The sequence below is a fragment of the Carassius gibelio genome, chromosome A21, assembly GCF_023724105.1.
Source record: "Carassius gibelio isolate Cgi1373 ecotype wild population from Czech Republic chromosome A21, carGib1.2-hapl.c, whole genome shotgun sequence".
NCBI classification, from domain to species: Eukaryota; Metazoa; Chordata; class Actinopteri; order Cypriniformes; family Cyprinidae; genus Carassius; species Carassius gibelio.
The window spans coordinates 15,522,970-15,540,191 of NC_068391.1; positions in this window are offsets into that span (position 1 = coordinate 15,522,970).

A 17,222-nucleotide genomic window follows, 5' to 3' on the forward strand; every position below is an offset into this window, starting at 1 on the left:
CTGTTAAATCGCCATCACCTGGTTTCAAATCGAGCGGCATTTAATAGACAGAGCCATGGATCACTGACAAGCTACGCAATATCGCGTTTATATTGCATTTTCATCGAAGGAGATAATGAACGTGATATTGCGTAGCTTGATACAGTGTTGTCCTCCAAGCTCCTCAGAACAACTTCGGCTTTGATGGGCAAAGCTTATGCAGCAGCAGGTTAGGCTAGTGTGTGTCTGCCCACAGTGACTGTGTTACAGGCATAACAAGCTGACCTGCTGAAAGAGCTTGATGAGGAATATTTCAGAGCTGAGGCGGACCGGACATCTCTCCTACCAAAGACACTGCTCGGGCCATCGGGCAGTTGATGGCAGCTATGGTGGCTGTGAAGAGACACTAATGGCTGACCCTGTCCGATATGAAAGAAAGGGACAGGGTCTGCCTTATGTATATTATGTATGCCTTATGGTTTGGGCTTTATAGCACAATTTTCCGTGGCCCGGCCTTCCGCAGTATGTTAACTGAACCAATCAGGATGCAGTGCGCCTAGGTGGAGCGCGAGAACAGAGCAGACTGGGCATATGCCTAACTCCAGGTTCACACACAAGGTACGTTCCATTCGACCATAAGTGTAATGCGAAGTATACTTCACAGGGTATTCCGCCATCTTAAGTGAGATTCCAATCCGAAGGGAGCAAACATGTTCAGTTCGAAGGGCACTGCGCACGGCACAGGGAATAAGGGAACATCAATACATCACTTCACAGGAAGTGGAGAGTGATTATCCCCCAAATGTTATTGCGCGCAGCATGTCATCACCAGTCAGAACAGCCGTCTTCGCTATCTTCATTCATATTCATTACAGATTGTAAAAAGGTATGATAATGTAAAAGCGACTAGAAGCAGATGAGGCTCTGCCATTTTTCTTTATTTTACTTTATTTACCTCAGTGTTTACTATACGGCTGTGTGTGGGAAGAAGGCGCACCAGACCGCTGTGCAATTATATGACCAATTATTAAAAACACATTTAACCAAATTAAAGTTTATTTTCATATTTGCATGACAGTTACAGCAGGGCTTCAATTCTGTTAATAGTTAAGTAATAGCAGCAATAGTCAATTCAAGTGTATAATAAACATACGTTTTTCATTATATAGTACTCAATGTTTTTTTATTGTTTAGTATACATATTTTAAATGTGATTTTAAATAAAATTTTAAATATGAATGTAGTCCTATATATTTGTTATATCATAATCTGCGCGACCCCATCGTTGACTTTCTTTGATGACATTTGCAGGGCGTTCCAAATTGGCGGTTATTGTCAGTGAAGTCCACTTCAACTGATATACCGTGCTCAGGGAGTAGGGAGCAGTGAACACTGCATAGGGACCCTGTCGAATGGAACGCACCTACTGTCTGTGATGCATAGCCTTTGTTTTTTTCAAGCCCATGTTAATGGATCAGAACGTTCACACTGCACGGAGTAAAAAGATGAGAACAGAAAAGGTTCTAAATAGAAAGGTGCGAAAAGATTTAATATGATCTGAGCACGCGCATCTGGTTTTGTTAACAGAGCAAAAAAAATCTGCGTGGGAGCGGATAGATTAGATAGATTAGATATAACTTACTGTATACGCACTGCAGACAGAGTACGTGTGAACCTTGGGCAATAAATATATTAGGCAAAATATATAACACCCGAGGCTCCGCTACATTGAGCTCTATGTCCAATGCATGGCAAAACAAATTTGAAATAATAAATCCATGAACATGGGTTTTTTTTTTTTTGCCATTTTGTGTCTAGACATTTTGTTTGACATATTTACTTAGTGATTATTTTGACTTATGTGACCTCTAACCTCTAAGATGTTTTAGGTCATATGTAAAAATATAGAAAATTCTAAAGTAATAGTGATACAAGTAAATATAAAATATGAAAGATTTTAAAGCAGGTTCGTGGCTAAAGTTTGTTACACGACGTCATGACGCAGTTCTGTCTTCTTCTACTAGTGTTTTATGACGGTTTTGGCAAACCAGCGTAAAGGTGCATTACCGCCACCTCCTGATCTGGAGTGTGGATAGATTGTGCACATAGATTTGGACTACAGATACAACGTTCCGTCGGATGATGATGCCAAGGCATTACATTCGCCTTAACGCGCACGTTTAAACCTCACTGAAACGATACAGACAGTTTCATGTTCCATGATTAAAAAATAAAAAAAAATAAAAAAGCTTGTAAATCTCTGGATAAAAGCGTCTGCTAAATGCTTAATTTAAAATTTTAATCTCCATGAAAGTTTTCTGGTAGGACCAAATCATTTAGGGACCTATTTTACCTTTCACTGGCGTGATCACTCAAAATTCATCTAAAAACGCATCTGTCCTCATGTTTTGACGCAGGATAGCAAGTGTGAAGTGTCCTTTTAAGGACCGTAATACAAAAAAAAAAAAAAAAAAAGAAAAAAACCTGGCAAGTAAATATCTTTAGAAACCAATTGGAAGCGAATAGCACATAATTGCTATTAACCCATTTGCTTGCAAGCGTCGCCTATGGCCCCAGTTTATTATAGTTTCACTATCACAGCACGTTAAACATCACTCTCTTACTCAATCTGGATAAACCGTGCATCAATTGAAAGTCTATAGACTTTGGTTTTGATATTTGACCAATATTTCGATAAAACATAATTTCAGCGAAAGTTATTTAGTAATTATGTCAGGGAAACGATTCCTATTCCTGAACGGTAAACATCGAAGTGTTAGCTCATGGACAAATGTTGATCATGGATCTAGTCAGAAAGAATCATGAGCAGAAACCACTTTATTTTGGGTATGTAATTTCTGTCTCCATGCCAAAAATGGGGGGTGACTGGTAAGGGGTTAACGTTACTGCTATAATCATGTCTTTCGGTACAACGTCTTACAAGACTAAACATGCTTCATCGTTTCCAAAAGCCTCTGTTTCCACAGTCCTTACTACAACGTGAAAACAGCGTTCCAAACGTATTTGCTCGGGAGACCGTCTCAAGAGCCCAGAGACCAAATGAGAGGAAAGATGCTTTTCCAACAGGAACATAATAATGCGGACAAGGCTTGAGGAATTGTCAAATCAGGCAACCAATTGTTAAGCTGGTAACACAGTAGGCTACTCATTCATTTTTAGCTTGCCCATCAAATGTTACAAACCCTTTTTTACTCTTCCCACAGCCAACATCTACAGCAGCCGAAGCAAGTAGACTTTCCTGTACGTCCTCACTGCCGCAGCAGTGTCTGCTCCCGCAGGAGCTTTTCCTGTACCTCCTCACTGCCGCAGCAGTGTCTGCTCCCGCAGGAGCCTTTCCTATACCTCCTCACTGCCGCGCAGTGTCTGCTCCTGCAGGAGCCTTTCCTATACCTCCTCACTGCCACAGCAGTGTCTGCTCCCGCAGGAGTCTTTCCTCTACCTCCTCACTGCCGCAGCAGTGTCTGCTCCCGCAGGAGCCTTTCCTATACCTCCCCAGCGTCTGTTCACACAAAAAAAAACAAAAAAAAAAACACATCACCTACGCTTTAAGGTATGCCACGCATCCTAGGTTGCGGTGATAGCATCATGTATCGACAATAGCCAAGACGATATTAGGCCCATTCTCCAACCAATGTTTTTTGTAATAATTATTAGGCGGCCTACCATAATTCGGCTACCAAACCGCTCTGTTATCCCATCTCAGCACTGCACTTCACGCTTGCCCGTGCTCTCAAAGGATGATGTGAGCCTGTAGGTGGCAAAGAAGTCTCCATCCACAAATAGACTTATATCGTTTGCAGATATAAGGTATTCCATCGTACTTTAACAGGTAATCCGATACGTGCCATATTTTAAAGGAGCTCTCACTAACGGAGTTTAATGCCACAGTTACGTAAGAACGCATCTCATTCTGGTTTCAGGGGCGGCGCGTCGGTCCCATCATGAGGCATGTGGTCCTGAGCGCATACGACTAAGGCATCATTTCAACCGAACTCACTCCAAATATATGAACTTAGAGGTTTTTGAATACCTTATATTTAAGGCATTCGTTTACGTCCATATTAGGGTTAAATCATTGGACTTTTCCATTCTGGTTTAAGCAAGGCTTACCCATTCATTGCCAGGAGCTCACACTCCCTTCGAATGTAGGTGAAAGCCCCCGGCTACCTGCTTTGCCATTCTGTCTTACGTACGGAGAGGTTTACCCATCCAATGCATGGAGTCAGGGCTCCCATTGAATGTAGGTGAGAGCTTCCCGGCTAGACAACCTTACCTTTTCTGTCCTTTGGCCAGTGAGGCTTAACCGTTCAATTCCGGGAGCTAAGCTCCTGTCGGACGAAGGTAAGAGCCTCCCGGCTGGACAACCTTTTCCGTCCTTCAGCCAGAGAGGTTTACCCGTTCGATTCCTGGAGCTAAGCTCCTATCGGACGTCGGTCCGAGCCTGCCGGCTAGACAACCTGACCTTTTCCATCCTTGGCCAGCGAGGCTCACCCGTTCGATGCGAGTGCTCCCATCGGACGCTGGCGAGAGCCTCCTGGCCAGCCAACCTCGACCTCTCGCCAAATCCTGCAAAAAAAAAACCCAGCTACCCTCACATCTTTTAACCCCGCCTGGCGAGGCTAACCCGTTCGATGTTCTGAGTTTAATGCCCCATCGGATGCCGTGAGAGTCCTCCCAGTCGGGTTTTCCTTTCCAACTCTCCTATGGGGGCCTATGCTTGCTGGCCTCAAGTGAGTCTCATCCGTCCGATGCCGTGAGTCGGGATCTCCCTTCGGATGTCGCCAGAGCCCAAAGCTTTTTATCTGCCAAACTGAGAGGACCCAGACGTCCATCATCCTGAGTCTCAATCTCCTGTCGGAGGCTTCATGGGCCCTCTCGGTCAGCGTTAGGCCGTTCACCCACTGAATAGCAGGGGCTATTAGCCAGTAGGACCCATACGCTGACACCGTGACCTATTCCGGTCGAGGTAACTCGGGTCCTCCCGGTCGGGCACCACAACCATACTGCTCCTCCTCATCGGCCGGTAGGGCTCACCGTTCCTACGTCAAAAAGCTCCAGTTGAGCATCGGCTCGAGCCCTACCGACCAGGCGCCAACAACCACATAGTTCACTAGCTGCAGCCGGTAGGGCCTACTCTCCCAACGCCCAAGTCGCTCCCTCCGGAGTACGTAGGCCCTTCCAGCCCGCTCCCTCCGGAGTACGTAGGCCCTTCCAGCCTGCCAACGAGATTACTTCTCAGAAACCAAATCAGCCCCCGCCAGTACTCTATGGGGGTACTCTAGGTTCGGGCCATTCCTGAGCTCGGAGCCCTTCCCCGGACAGCACGCCAAATACACATACCATACCTCAGCTAATTATATGTAAGTGTGAGCTAGTGAAATGTAATTTATTAATAAGATTCGGGAGGAGCGCGTCAGATACTTAGCCTAATCAACACAGGTGGACCATAATCAAGTAATCAATCCCATAGTATAAATATCGATGACTTACCTCTATCCATTGATGGTTTATCAGCATCCCTCCTCCACCCCATCTCCTCACTTCAAGTTCACTTTATAAATAGACGGGGAGGGGGGGTACTCTAGGTTCAGGCCATTCCCGAGCTCGGAGCCCTTCCCCGGACAGCAAGCCAAATATGCATACCATACCTCAGCTAATTATATGTAAGCGTGAACTAGTGAATCTATTGTTCAGGGCTCATTCTTCCCACTGTTCACACTGGTAAGACTAACTTTCTCAGTTGGTCTCAGCAGCACATGATTTGATCACATTTTATTTTATTTTATTGTTTGTAGCACTGTTACAATGAATTATTTCACAGCTCATGCTTTTTCCGGGCATTACAGACCTCTATTTTTTCCCCATCTCTTAATTATCCATTTCTCTTTTGTCTCCTCTATTCCTTCACAACTTAAGATGTAGGCTACACTTAATGTACTTGTCCTGCAACAGTCTGCCTTAACAGTTCCCATGTCCAAATAATGTGACAAGAACTAACCAATCAGCTTCATCCTTTCCCGTAACAACATTGAAAACTCAGCCAAGATGAAGGAACAGCTGATCATAGTTGTATATGGATTGCAATTTTGAAATAAATTTAGTAGCACAGCTACTGCAAGCGATTTTTAGAGCTACAAATCCATTTATCCTTTGCTGAAATTTCCGCGTCTCATGGAGAGAGCACGTCATTGTTGCTTAGCAAAGACAGATGCCTCATGAGCGCTTCTGCCCGAGCTATTTGGAAAGGAGGAGAAAGTGGTGCGACTAGCATTTTCCACGCGTTTTTAGGCACGATATGTGAACGGCCAAAAAAAACACCAACTTATATGTTTATGTTAGGCTACTCAGTCAGGCCCTCGCTCACTCAGCACGCCCTGAAGGCTCGTTGCAAACTGTGTAATGCATTTAACAGACCAGAAATAGAAGATCCTCCAATAACAAACAGGTCTGGTGTTTGGGTGCATTTGGATTCCCTGTAAGCTATAATGGTGTACCGGTGTCTAAATGCTCTTGGGATAGTTTGTTGCGTGTATGTTTCTCCTTTTTTTCGTCTTTTCCCAGATACTGACACAATAAGGTGATGTAGGCGTAAATGAGTTGACATGTTTCAAGTATTCCCACTGGTGTTGTTTTTTTTTTTTTTTTTTTATTCCCCCTGGTGTACCCTATTGTCATGTAGCAGATGCGACATAATGTTGTTTTTTTATCCACCACTCTCTTGCCATCACCATTATATCTTAAAGGGAATCCAAAGTGCACCCAAACACCAGACCTGTTGGTTATTGGAGGATCTTCTATTTCTGGTCTGTTAAACGCATTGGCCATTTTGCAACGAGCCTTCAGCGCGTACTGAGTGAGCGAGCGCCTGACTGAGTAGCCTAACATAAACATATAAGTTGGTGGTTTTTTTCTTCTTCGGGTGTGTCAGGGGCGTTGCCTGTTATGTCGTTTGGGTTATTGGGCTACCTTGTTGAACGCATAACATTATATTTCTCTTTTTTTTTTCAAATATAATTAATTAGTCCAACGAACCGTTCGGTACATAATGCGTACGCATACCGAACCGTAAGCCTCGTACCGAACGGTTCAATACGAATACGCGTATCGTTAAACCCCTAATATATATATTAGTTTTGTTAATTGTTTATGCAGCATATACTGAATCTGCTCTTGTGTGATGTCATATAAGTCACACCTGTTAATAAATACAGTTGTCCTTCACAAGCTTTGAATTGAATATGATCCACAGCATTTCTGTGATCACTCTTCACAATAGGTCATGAAATTTGTGTGTTTGTAACTAGAATCTTTATAACATCTCACAGTTTTAAATGCCCAGCAAATGTTTGAGTGTGAAAGACATCTCATTTAGCAGCATGAGGTTAATGCTCCGCAGTATAATAGGTTCATAACACAGATGTCTTTTTCTTAAATTAATCTGAAGAAGATCTTTGTGTGCACTGTGGCGTGCTGCCTGTATGCGTTTGTGCTGTGATGCTGAATATGGAAATGGTTATATTTTCACGTATAGACCATGAAGAGTTCCATAGGAAGACACTCCAGTTCCAGACGTCCTGTAGTCTCTTGTATTATAACTTACATTTGAATATTTTCATAAGAGCGGCTTTTATATTAGCTTTTCTTCAGACACATGAGGAAACTATAGCTTTGCCCAGCATGAATAGAGAAAGTGAAAATGAGTGAATTGATACTGTTCGATTACTAAGTTCAAACCACATATGGATCAGCTATTTTTGCCATTCACTCATTCGATCTACTGGCAGTTTTAATTTGTCATTCACCATGAATGTAGCTAAGGTGATAGGTATAAACAATATGTCGGTAACTTTTGCTTAATGTGGGAGCCTGGCTGTGTAATGGAGAGAGTAAGTCATTTTTCAGCATGGTCAAGTACTGCATTTAAATAGCCATTTTCTCTTCTGTAATTTCCAAGGCATTAAAATGGCTGACTGCTTCATTACTTGAGTAGAATCTTATCATTTCAGTAGGATGTATCTTACTGTTCTCCAGGGCAGTTTTCCAAATAATGGCACGGAGGCCTATTTTTCCTTTGTTCTTATCTATTTCTCACTCTCTCACTCTTTAGTAATTTAATTCCACCCTTTACCCAACTAGACAAATGTAATCATGATATTTAAATGAATGAAGTTGCCCAGTGTAAGTATTACAGTAATTGGTTGTAAGTGGATAAATCTGAGATGGATTCTACCTACATTAAGGAAGATACTGTGGACAATAGGATATGATGTATATTTGTCATACTTTTTTGGGAGGCATTTCATAGTGAGGATAGCCTGATGCGTTAAAGGGATAGTTCACCTAGAAATGAAAATTCTATCATCATTTACTCACTCTCAGGATTTGGACCTGAAATCAGGACCTGTATGAATGTCTTTTTTCTGGACTTTTTTCTAGAATTTGGGTAACCAAGCATGTTGTATCCCATTGACTTGCATAATATGAAAAAGAAAAAGAAAAATAAATAATAAAAAAAATATATATATATATAAATGAAATTTGTCAGTGGAGGCCAAAAACTGTTTGGTATCTTTATTTTTGTATTATTTATTAATAATTATTATATTGTATTATTATTCGTGCTGTCAAACGATGAATTGCGATTGCAACCAAAATAGTTTAGTTTTTTTTACAAAATATACAGTATGTGTGTACTATGTATATTTATTATGTATATATAAATACACACTCATATATATATATTTTGTAGTATATATTTTGAAAATATTTACATGTATTTTACATGTATATTTATATAATTGATATATATATATATATATATATATATATGTTTATATAATGTTTGATATACATTATACATAATATATACATATTTTCTTAAATATATACATATATACATATATAAATAAATTTACACAGTACACACATTATGTAAACAAATATTTTTGTTTTGGATGCGATTAATCGCAATTCATTATTTGACAGCATTTATTTATGTTGTCACGGGAGGGAGCACAAGACAGACACAGTGGGCATGGCGTCAGGCCTCGGAGAGGCTTTTATTAACAGAAATCATAAAACACAGGGAATAAAAGTGGCAAAAGGGGGAAAGTGTCCAAAATAACAGGGAATCTGGTGTCCTCGTCGTGCTGCGGGGTTTGTGTAGGTCGGGCAGTGTTCATCGAGGAAGGGTCCAGGCAAGGGGCGGAGTCCGGCGGCCGCATGCGCTCCCCTCCTCGGTCCGGGGCGCGAGGGGTGGCGGCTTCTCCTAGCGGCCGCGTCTCTCTCGTTGGCCGCGGCGCTGGTAGGGGATGGACAGCCCGGCATCCTGGCCAGTCAGCCGTGTATATGGGTGCGGTTCCCATCTGGATCGCGGGTCCGGCAGCTCACGTCTTGGTGGCGCGGGAGTCCCTCAACGCACCCTTCCTGGACCCACGAGGACACCAGTGTGCATGCACGGGGAAGAGACCGGTCTCCTGAGGAGAGGCGCGTTGGGCTTTTAAACAGCGGCGGTAATGAGGCTCCACTTCTTTCAGGTGTGCCCCATCACACGCCGCCAGCCCCGACTCATACAGCGCCCCTCCTCTCACACACCCACTCCAGTCGGGAGCCTGGTGAAGGGCGGCGATTTAGGACGGGGTGCCGGTGATAATCAGGGAGGAGGCAGCTGACTCGTCACATTCCCCCCTCCCAAGCGACATCCCCGTCATCAGGGCGCCGCCCACCCGGGAGTGCTACCATCCTCAACCAGGCTCCAAACGGTCGGAGTGGGCGGGGCTTCCTCTCCGGGCGGTCCTCCCTCTCGCAGCGCACCAGAACAGGGACAGAGAAACCGGGTTTTAGTGACAGCCTCAACCAACCACAGGGTAAGATGACAATAACAGAAGTCACTTACCCCTTTTGTGGCTGGGAGACTGTCCCCAGTTTTCCTCCGTCCCAGTCTGGGTTCTCACGAACGTTTGCAAGCGAGAGGGAGTGACGTCACCAGACGTTTCCCAACTGCGCTGTCTAGGCTCCGTTTTGCCCGCATTCTCCACCAGTGTCACAGGAGGGAGCACAAGACAGACACAGTGGGCGTGGCGTCAGGCCTCGGAGAGGCTTTTATTAACAGAAATCATAAAACACAGGGAATAAAAGTGGCCAAAGGGGGAAAGTGTCCAAAATAACAGGGAATCTGGTGTCCTCGTCGTGCTGCAGGGTTTGTGTAGGTCGGGCAGTGTTCATCGAGGAAGGGTCCAGGCAAGGGGCGGAGTCCGGCGGCCGCACGCGCTCCCCTCCTCGGTCCGGGGCGTGAGGGGCGGCGGCTTCTCCTAGCGGCCGCGTCTCTCTCGTTGGCCGCGGCGCTGGTAGGGGATGGACGGCCCGGCATCCTGGCCCGTCCGCCGTGTATACGGGTGCGGTTCCCATCCGGATCGCGGGTCCGGCAGCTCACGTCTTGGTGGCGCGGGAGTCCCTCAACGCACCCTTCCTGGACCCACGAGGACACCAGTGTGCATGCATGGGGGAGAGACCGGTCTCCTGAGGAGAGGCGCGTTTGGCTTTTAAACAGCGGCGGTAATGAGGCTCCACTTCCTTCAGGTGTGCCCCATCACACGCCGCCAGCCCCGACTCGTACAGCGCCCCTCCTCTCACACACCCACTCCAGTCGGGAGCCTGGTGAAGGGCGGCGATTTAGGACGGGGTGCCGGTGATAATCAGGGAGGAGGCAGCTGACTCGTCACAATGTATATACAGTACATACATATATACATATATATGCATTTATAAGTCTTCTTAAAGCGGTCATATGATGCGATTTGAAATTTTCCTTTGTCTTTGGAGTGTAACAAGCTCTTGGTGCATGAAGAAGATCTGTAAAGTTGCAAAGACTAAAGTCTCAAATCCAAAGATATATTCTTTATCAAAGTTAAGACTCTGCCACGCCCCCCTAAATGCCTCATTCAATCACGCCCCCACATCTCTACGTCACTATGTGGAAATATTTGCGTAATGCCACCCAAATGTTCACACAAATAAAGAAGGCATGGTTTCATAATGCAGTAAGTGTTGAAGCAGTCATGTCAGAGAGATGCTGTGTGTATCCATGTGAAAGCAAAAACACTTTATTTGGCCTTCTGAAAGTAGATGCATTTAGGAATCTTTAAGATTACTTACAACAGAACGGCAACGCATTTAATAAAAAAGACTGTTTCGTGAACCTGGAAAAGGAGGCAATTCTGACTTTGCTATGAAAATCTGGCGCTTCTGAATCAGCTACTGTAAGTATGTTTTGTTATTAGTTTAAGTATTTTCTATTATAATGTTTAAATGCGGAATTTTGCAAATAGTATCTGCGCGTTGTGTGTGTGTGAGAGAGAGTGAGAGCGAGAGACAGTTAAACAGTGAAATCAGCTGTCTTAACCATCCGTGGCTTGTGTACTGCAAACACATACGAGCTTCATCGCTGTGTCTGTCACGCAGCTCTGTTCCACTTTCAGGCTTGAACTGATGGTAAAACTAAGTAAACTAACTAAAATTAATTTTGAAAGATGAAGCTCTTGATTATGGAAAGGGGCGTTAACATTTCTGACTAGTGCTTGTGGTGATTGGCCAATCATAATGCACTGGGTCAGTTGTCCAATCAGAGAAGAATGCTCATTTTAGAAGGTGGGACTTTATAGAAAACACCACATTTGAGAGAGGCAGAGTTATAGAGGACCTACACAAATAATGATCTTTAAAATAGCATCATATGACCCCTTTAAATTAAATGATGTAGGTTTGTGTGAGGAACAGACACAAATTTATGACATTATTCACTGAAAAGGTTGTCCTTTGTTAAGTCTGGGCCAATCTGTGTTTGTTGGATATTTGATTGATATCTGTCACAGCAAATGTCATCTCCTTCCCTCCCAAAAACTATATTTACACTATTCACTCTTTCCTTCAGTAAGTCCTTTTTTTGTGACCTATGGGGGTGACCGTTCCAATTACTGCCACGAGCTTGTTCCTTCCACCTTTCTCAAACACAGCTGCTCTCACGCTGACCATTCGCATGCTGAGAGGGTCTAATGCCTGATAAAAATGCAGATTTATAGACCGGGATGAACTTTAATCCCTGATAGCGCTGTAAATTGAGTCTTATGAAATGAATTATGCCCCAGCTCTGTACGGGCGATGAAAAGAGTCCCCTGTTGCATCAGACTACCTAAGCATGTTCTCATCATATTTACACATGTAAAAATATGAGTTTGAAGAAAAATTAATCTGATGTGCATTCATCTGTTTCAAAATTTTGGAGTCAGTCAGATATTTGCTGTTGTTGGTGAAAAAAGCATAGGATTGATAAAAAAAAAAAAAGTAACAGTAAAGGCATTTAAAATAATGTTATAGAAGTTTTCTGTTTCTCACAGTTTCCACAAAAATATTAAACAGCGAAACAATTTCCAACATTAATAATAATAATTAATGTTCATTGAGGAGCAAATCAGCAAATGAGAATGATTTCTCATTTGCATCATGTACTGTAACACTGAAGACTGAACTAATGAATATATTACAATAGGAAAGTTATTTTATTTTTTGTAATAGTACTTCAGATGTTACCATATTTATGATTAAATAAACCCAGCCCTGCTGAGTATAAGCAACTTATTCAGGAGAATGCAATTATAACTGTATATGCTGTTATATGTTTTAGGGGCAGTGATTTCATAGCATTTAAACTCCATTTGAGCCAAAGCCAAATGAGCTTGAAGTGCCTGCTGTTTTCCTCAAGCTGCTGGTGTCATCCACTTGGAGCATGACTGTGACTTCTTTTAGAGTTCAGAGCCCTTTGAGAAGAAACTGTCTGCACATGAGCACTTTAATGAGACATTATGAGCCTGCACACATACTTTTGGGTTTTAAGCTGTCAGAAGATAAAAAGAAGAATAAAGACAGTGTTAGTGAAGTATTGTGAATGTATTTTACTGATTGTATTTTAGATCCTTCAACCCTCTATTTGGAGAAGTGTAATTAGATGTATCAAGCCAAATATAACAGAATATCATCACGTTACTTGTACTGTGATAAAATAACTTAATTAACACCATTCATCATTTCCCACATTTCTATAACACAACATAATTAAAAGGTTAATTTTAATTAAGTGAAGTATAGGTCTTTATTTGACATTGTGTAAAAAAAATGTATTTCACTATTGTTTAATTAAGTTGTTTTCAGTATTAAAAATAAGAAAAAAAATTTATAGGATTCTTTCCCTGAAGTAGGCAGCATGACTCATTGTCACTTTTCAGTTTTTTTTTTTTTTTTTTTTTTTTTTATAAAACTGTCAGTTTTATGTACATCACTACTTTTCTAAGGTGCTTGTATAGTTTTATCTTTTTGAACTGGATCAAAATATAGGTTGAATGTTGTGGCAAAGAGTTCCTACATTGTTTTAACACTTCTTTGTCTGTGTTTCCCTGGGTGTCCACTAGTGGTCTCACTTCCCCATTGAGTCACCCCACTACAGGCACTACATTTCCCACAAGTCTTTGTCCCATTTAACACTGTTAATTGCACACCTGTTAATTGCACTCAGCTGTCCCCACTTTCATAGTTTTCACCTGTCCATATAAACCTGGTTTGTTTCTATCTGTTTCATGGAGTCCTTGTTTCATGTCACCCTGCTTTCTCGTGTTCCCCAGTGTTTTTTTTATGGTTTTTGTTTTTGGACTGCTTTAGTTGTTATTGACCTCTTGCCTGTTTTTGGATTTCCCATTAAACAGCCCAGCGCCACCGCACAAGATAGCCAGAGTCGAGTCAGGTCCCCTTGATCAGGTCCCCATGGACGCTCCGGAGTTGATTCAGGTCCCCTGTGGATGCTCAAGAGTGGAGTCAGGTCCCCACTGACCAGGTCCCTGCCAGTCTAGTCAGATCCCAATTCACTGTCCTGAGCAAGGTCAAGTCACCAATAATCTTCATGGACAAAGTGAAGCAACAGTTGATCTTCCTGAACGAAGTCAAGCCACAGTTAATCTTCCTGAACCCAGTCAAATCACCACGGATCTTCCAGAGCCTCGTCACATCTCAGCTGATCTTCCAGAGCCACGTCTCAGCTGAACTTCCAGAGCCTCTTCACGTCTCAGCCGAACTTCCAGAGTGCTCGTCCTATCCTGTCACAGTCACAGTGTCTGGTCTGTGTTTCCCTGGGTGTCCACTAGTGGTCTCACTTCCCCATAGAGTCACCCCACTGCAGGCACTATTTCCCACAAGTCTTTGTCCCATTCATCACAGTTAATTGCACACCTGTTAAAGTGTTAGTTCGCCCCAAAATGAAAATTAATAATCATTAATAACTCACCCTTATGCTGTTCCAAACATGTAAGACCTCCTTTTATCTTCGGAACACAGTTTAAGATATTTTAGGTTTAGTCCGAGAGCTCTCAGTTCCTCCATTGAAGCTGTGTGTACGGTATACTGTCCATGTCCAGAAAGGCAAGAAAAACATCATCAAAGTAGTCCAAGTGACATCAGGGGGTCTGTTGAAATTTTTTGAAGCATTGAAAATACATTTTGGTCAAAAAATATCAAAAACTACGACTTTATTGAGCATTGTCTTCTCCTCCGTGTCTGTTGTGAGAGAGAGTTCAAATCAAAGCAGTCTGGATATCCGGTTCGTGAACGAATCATTCAGTTCACCAAATCGAACTGAATCGTTTTAAACGGTTCGCATCTCTAATACGCATTAATCCACAAATGACTTAAGTAGTTAACTTTTTTTTTAATGTGGCTGACACTCCCTCTGAGTTCAAACAAACCAATATCCCGGAGTAATGCATGCACTCAAACAGTACACTGACTGAACTGCTGTGAAGATGAACACCGAGTTGAGCCAGAAAATGAACAATAGACTGACTCGTTCACGAGTGAAGAACTGGTTGCATCGGTGTTCGGATCACCAGTAGTTCTTTCGGACAGTTTAATTCAATAAACTGGTTGAAGAAAACAGTTCACGTTTTCTGCAAACTGCTCCCAACGTGCGATGATTGCCCTTGATTCAAGCTTTCGGTTTACCCGCGCTCATAATACTAGCACAGAATCAGTTCAGAATCAATGACCAAAAAAGTCAGTTCAGTTCAGACGCTCTGTGTGTCGGTCTGCTTCACGCTGAATCACACAGTATCATCAGCTCCTCGGTTCATGAATCGGACGTGTCTGACAGAAACGGTTCTTGACTCGTGAACGAGTCAATGTTTTGTTCGTTATCTGTCTCGGCTCGGTGTTCATCTTCAGTTCTCTCTTCACAGCAGTTCAGTCAATGTACTGTTTGAGTACATTAATTACCCCGGGATATTGGTTTGTTTGAACTTAGAGGGAGTGTCAGCCACATTAAAAAAGTTATCATCTTAAGTCATTTGTGGATTAATGCATATTAGAGATGCGAATCGTTTAAAAAAAAATTGGTGAACTGAGATTCGTTTGCGAACCGGACATCCAGACTGCTTTGATTTGAACTCTCTCTAACACAGACACGGAAGAGAAGACAATGCTGAATAAAGTCGTTGTTTTTGCTATTTTTGGACCAAAATTTATTTTCGATGCTTCAAAAAATTCTAACTGACCCTCTGATGTCACATGGACTACTTTGATGTTTTTCTTACCTTTCTGGACATGGACAGTATACCGTACACACAGATTCAATGGAGGGACTGAGAGCTATCGGACTAAATCTAAAATATCTTAAACTGTGTTCCGAAGATAAAAGGAGGTCTTACATCTTTGGAACAGCATAAGGGTGAGTTATTAATGACATAATCTTAATTTTTGGGTGAACTAACCCTTTAACTGCACTGAGCTGTCCCCACTTGTCCATATAAACCTGGTTTGTTTCTTTCTGTTACATGTAGTGTTTCATGTCACCCTGCTTTCTTGAGTTCCCCAGTGTTTTTCATGTTTCTTGTTTATGGACTGCTTTCGTTGTTATTGACCTCTTGCCTGTTTTGGATTCGATTTTTGGATTTCCCATTTAAACACTGCAACTGGATCTCTCGTTTTATGTGTTCATTCGTAACATTTTTGCTATGGTGCTAGGGCATCTTGAAGACTTCAACACTTGTTAGTTAGTGTTATCTGTAGACCAAGGGTCTGAGAGTAACGCAATTTCAATTCTGTGTATATATGTACTGTACATGTGGATGAATTGACAAAGCAGATTTGACTTGACTTGACTTCCTACAAATAATAACCCCATGAAAATGGTAGAAGTGAGGTGAAAATGCTGAAATTCTGTATCAAAACTATTGTATTACTCATCACATATTTCAAACACACATTGTAGCTCAAGGACACACTTTCCTTTCCTTTCCTTTTATTTTTTTAAATTTTGGATTACTTAGTAGATTGATGAGCTGTTTGATGAGCCGACTGTTTATGTGTATTTGTGCTAGGAGTCATTTTTGTCCTTTGGGTCAAAGCGATGGATGCCATAGACAGTAATAAGTGAAATCAGATGAAATGGGCTAACAATGTGTGTAACTAGCAGCAGTGTCAGAAACTTGATCTAGTACTTATTTGATTTACTTGATTGATTGTACTTGGTTTGATTTTAAGATCCACTTATTCATTTGTATATTTGTTTATGGTGCTGCTTTTTCTGTCATTATTTTCTCATTGTATAAGTGAATGTTTATTGTCCATGTTTATTTTAGTCAGACTGTCAGTCTGTGTCAGTCTGAGTATTTTTCAGAGACTGTTTCTCCAGATTAAATAGATATGGCAGTAGGTGCAAAGTGACTGAATGATTTACTCAGGAAAATATTTAACCAATTTGTTCAGTGCTTCTTTTTTCAAGGAACAAAACAAGTGACTGTCTTTTTGATTGAGTCATTTAATCATTCACTAGGCTGTTCATTAAGAAACACAAGTGGCCTCTTTATGAGTCACTTAATCGACTCATTTGAATTGTTCAAAACACCAATTTATTCATGACCAAAACTAGTGACCATTGTTATGAGTGAGTCACTGAATCATCCACACAATTGATTTGTTCAAAACACCAATTCAATCATGAGTGAAAACAGTCTTTATTCAGTGCATCAGTTACTCGGTTGATTTATTAAAAACAGCAAAACAAAAACAAACAAACAAACAAACAAAAAATCTATTGTGTGTTTGCTACAAGATGCAACTATTTTTATTTGGGTTCATTTTGCGCTATTTTAGTTGACAAAGCAAAAGTAGAGAAATATTAACTTGTT